This window comes from Tamandua tetradactyla, chromosome 18 (genome assembly GCF_023851605.1).
Source record: "Tamandua tetradactyla isolate mTamTet1 chromosome 18, mTamTet1.pri, whole genome shotgun sequence".
NCBI lineage: Eukaryota > Metazoa > Chordata > Mammalia > Pilosa > Myrmecophagidae > Tamandua > Tamandua tetradactyla.
Genome location: NC_135344.1, coordinates 75,961,872 through 75,966,463, shown reverse-complemented (window position 1 = coordinate 75,966,463; position 4,592 = coordinate 75,961,872). Strand labels below are relative to the sequence as shown.

Sequence of the window (4,592 nt, the reverse complement as noted above, 5' to 3'; positions counted from 1 at the left end):
ATAGAATCTTATATAATGCCCTAGGTATTCTTTAGAATTGGCAGGAATGATTTCAATTAAGGTTTGGCAAGTCATGATAAGTAGTTGTTCTTTTTTGAAAAGTATTGATTTTAAAAACTAATAACAAAACTGCCACATGAAAACAAATTGGCCCACAAAACATTCCTTTCCCCCTGAAGGTTTTATGATGTATTATTATTATTAACCAGTCTTTTACTATTAAACTTAAATGGCCAATTGAGACAGTTCTGAGACTGTTCTTCCACCACTGACTAAGACTGGGGTGTCAGGTGTTATGGGTGATATTCATTCAGCTTCCTGAACTTTCTGGGCAGACATGGTCCTGCTGGACCATGGCAGGTCCAGCAGGCTTCTTGTCCACTGCCTTGATGACACCCACAGCAACTGTCTCATATCACCAACAGCCAAAACGACCCAGAGAAGCTCTCAACACACATGGGCCTGCCAGGAACCATATCAACGATGGCAGCGTCACCAGACTTCAGGAATTTGGGGCCATCTTCCAACTTCTTGCCAGAATAACCATCAATCTTCTCCCTCAGTTCAGCAAACTTGCAAGCGATGTGAGCTGTGTGACAATCCAGCACAGGTGCAGAGCCAACACTGATTTGGCCTGAATGGTTCAGGATAGTCTCCTGAGCAGTGAAGCCAGCTGCTTCCATTAGTGGGTCATTTTTGCTGTCACCAGTCGCATTGCCATGACAAACATCTTTTACAGACACGTTCTTGACGTTGAAGCCCACATTGTCTCCAGGAAGAGCTTCACTCAAAGCTTCCTGGTGCATTTCAGCAGACTTGACTTCAGTAGTAACGTTTACTGGAGCAAAGGTGATCACCATGCCCAGTTTGAGAATACCAGTCTCCACTTGGCCCACAGGTACAGTACCAATACCATCAATTTTGTAGACATCCTGAAGAGAGAGACGCAAGGGCTTGTCAGATGGACGAGTAGGTGGTAGGATGCAATCCAGACCTTCGAGCAGCATGGCTCCACTGGCACTGCCATCCTTAAGAGTAACTTTCCATCCCTTGAACCAAGGCATATCAGTGCTTGGCTCCACATGTTGTCACCATTCCAACCAGAAATTGGCACAAATGCTACTGTGTCAGGGTTGTGGCCAATTTTCTTAATGCAGGTGCCAACTTCCTTAACGATTTCCTCATATCTCTTCTGACTGTAAGGTGGTTCAGTGGAATCCATGTTGTTAACACCAACTATCAGTTGTTTCACACCCAGTGTGTAAGCCAGAAGGGCATGCTCTCGGGTCTGCCCATTCTTGGATATGCCAGCTTCGAATTCACCAACACCAGCAGCACCAATCAGGACGGCAAGTCAGCCTGAGATGTGCCTGTGATCATGTTTTAATAAAGTCTCTGTGTTCTGGGGCATCAATGATGGTCACATAATACTTGCTGGTCTCAGATTTCCACAGGGAGATATCAATGCTGATACCACACTCATGTTCAGCTTTTCGTTTGTCCAAGACCAAGGCATAATTGAAGGACCCCTTTCCCATCTCAGCAGCCTCCTTCTCATATTTTTTCAATGGTTTTTTTGTCGATTCCACCACATTTATAGATCAGATGGCCAATCGTGGTAGACTTGCCCAAATCTAGGTGTCCACTAATAACTTTGATATGAGTCTTTTCCTTTCCCATTTTGGCTTAAGACATAACGATGGTTTTCATGACACCCGTGTTCTGATGGGGAAACCCATTGCGATGAAGCAATAATCTCCTTTTGAGCCATCTCTCCTCCCTTGCTAGATTCCATCCAGGATCATGTATTGCATTTAATTGTAATTGTCTCTTTAGTTTCTCTCTCTTTTTTTTGAATTGTGGGAACATGAACTTTCCCATCTCAACCACTCCCAACCATACCATTCAATGGGATTAATCATATTCACAACATTGTGGTACCCTCAAGACCTTCAATTATTAAAACTGTCCCATCTCCCCAAACAGAAACCCTACACCTATTATGGGTTAGCTCCCCATTCCAGCTTTCTCCCCAGCCCTTGTGACCTGCACTTTAATTTCTGTCTCTATAAGTTTGCGTATTCTCTGATATTTTCTTTGTCACCACCAAAGGGCTTAAATTTAATTTCCTAAATTGATAATAATCTGGTTCACCTTGACACCAGCTTAACTTCAATAGTACACACGAATTTTGTTCCTATACCCCTCCATTGCCTAACCTCTACGTAATTCTTCTCACAAACTGCATATTCATACATTAGGAATCCAAAACCACTGGTTTGTCACTATAATTTAAACATTAGCCTTTTAGATCCTGTAGAACATAAAAAGTGGAGTTACAAACCAAAAATATGAGAGTACTGGTATTTATATTTGCCCCTGTCATTATCTTTATTGGAAATCTTTCTTTCTTCATGAGGCTTTGGTCTATTGTCTGCTGCCCTTTCCTTCCAACCTGCCAAACTCCCTTTAGCATCTTTTATAGAATTGGTCTAGTGACGATGAAACGCCATCAGTTTTTATTTGTCTGGGAATGCCTTAATCTCACCAGCATTTAAAAAAAAAATATTTATTAATTTAAAAAAATTAACAACAAACGAACTAAAACATTAACATGTGATCATTCCGCTCTACATATATAATCAGTAATTCACAATATCATCACTTAGTTGCATATTCATCATTTCTTAGAACATTTGCATCAATTCAGAAAAAGAAATAAAAAGACAACAGAAAAAGAAATAAAATGAAAACAGAGAAAAAAAAAGATTATACATACCATACCCCTTACCCCTCACTTTCATTGATCACTAGCATTTCAAACTAAATTTATTTTAACCTTTGTTCCCCCTATTATTTATTTTTATTCCATATGTTCTACTCGTCTGTTGACAAGGTAGATAAAAGGAGCATCAGACACAAGGTTTTCACAATCACACAGTCACACTCTCACCAACATTTTTGAAAGATAGTTTTGCTGGCTATCGAAGTCTTGGTAATTTTTTTTTTTTAATGTCTTTCCACTGCCTTTTTGCCTGCATGGTTTCTGGTGAGAAATTGGCACTTAATCTTTTTGAGGCTCCCTTGTATGTGACGTGTTGTTTCTCTTTGCAGCTTTCAGAGTTCTCTCCTTATCTTTGGCAACTGACAGTTTTATTATAACATGGTGTGGTGTGGATTTCTTTGAGTTTATCCTGTTCGGAGTTTGTTGAGCATCTTGGATGTACACAGTCATGTCTTTCATTAAATTTGAGGATTTTGGGGGCATTATTTCTTTGAATATTCTTTCTGCTCCTTACTTTCGTCTCTTTCTGGAACTCACACAGTGTATATATGGTACATTTGGTGAGGGCTGAGTTCACTCTTTTTCATTCTTTCTTCCTTCTCCTCCTTAGACTGGCTGATTTAAATTGTCTAATCTTCAAACTTACTGATTCCTTCTTCTGCCAGCTCCAATCTGCTGTTGGACACTTTTGGGGAACTTTTAGTTTGTTACTGTGGTGTTCAGCTCTGTTTGATTCCTTTTCATAATTTTCCTCTCTCTAGTGATGTTCTCTTTGTTTTCATCATTCTTTAGGAGAGCTCTGTGAGCTGCGCTCTACAGCACAGCACATTCTAGGAATGCTGCACCTGTGATGAGGTCCTGGTTCAGTCCTTCAGGCTGCCACCAGATGGACTGGCATAGACACGCATGCTCCTGGAATGTGCATGAGGGTTACTCCGCTCCTTTCAGAACCGGGACCAGAGACCCGCACTGGGGGCGTGGGTTGGCTCCATGCAGAGCTAGTGAGGAGTAGGGGAGGAGCCAGCCAGGGCGGTCCTACCACTTTTCAATTGCCTTTTTCTTGATTTAGCACTCACCCTGCTACTGCAATCCTTTCACAGTTTTCTGGAGCTTTGAGAAAGATGATTCTGTCAGTTCTTGCTGGTTGTTCAAAGTTTCTGTGGGGGGATGATAGGGTGGCTGAGGGAGTACAAAGGGGACCCCACATGACTGGGTCTCTCTCTCTCCTTTTCTGAGTTCCTGGTCTCTGTGTGAGTCTCACATTCTCAGGCTTTTCATATAATAGGAGGCAAGGATGCTGATTGGATCATTTGCATCTGTGGCCAGTGGGCCGCTTCATCTTTGGCAGACCTCCAAACACAGGTGTCCTGCCTGAGGAACAGGAAAGGAGCGAGGCAGAGAGAAACAGCGTATGGCACTGCATACAATTCCCAATAACTACTAGCCGAGAAAATTGAAACAAAATCTGTACTGAAAGCTGTGTTTGCTATTGCTGAATAAGGCTGCACAACCAGACCCCTCCTCCCCTCCCCAAAAAAGAAGCTTAGAATGACAAGCACCTACCTTCGAGCCCATGGGTTGCTGCTGGCTGGCAGCTCTGCCTCATACCACCCATCACTGGGGCTCAATTCAAGGCTACAGGTCAGGTTTCATCTGCACCATGTTTCTTGATTTGGGGCCCACCTGGGCACAGAAAGCACATAAGCACACGTGAGACCTTGGCAGCCTCTCATCTATTCATGTGCAGAGAGGCCAGCATCTAGGGGGATGTGCCAGCAAGACCTGATGCGAAAGGGGGAATTGTAGC

The 4,592-nt window shown here is 42.7% G+C and overlaps 1 pseudogene; it reads right to left on the bottom strand.

Moving 5' to 3' along the window:
• Positions 1–306: 306 nt before the first annotated feature.
• On the bottom strand, positions 307–1,680 carry LOC143662714 (elongation factor 1-alpha 1 pseudogene; annotated as a pseudogene).
• Positions 1,681–4,592: the final 2,912 nt, after the last annotated feature.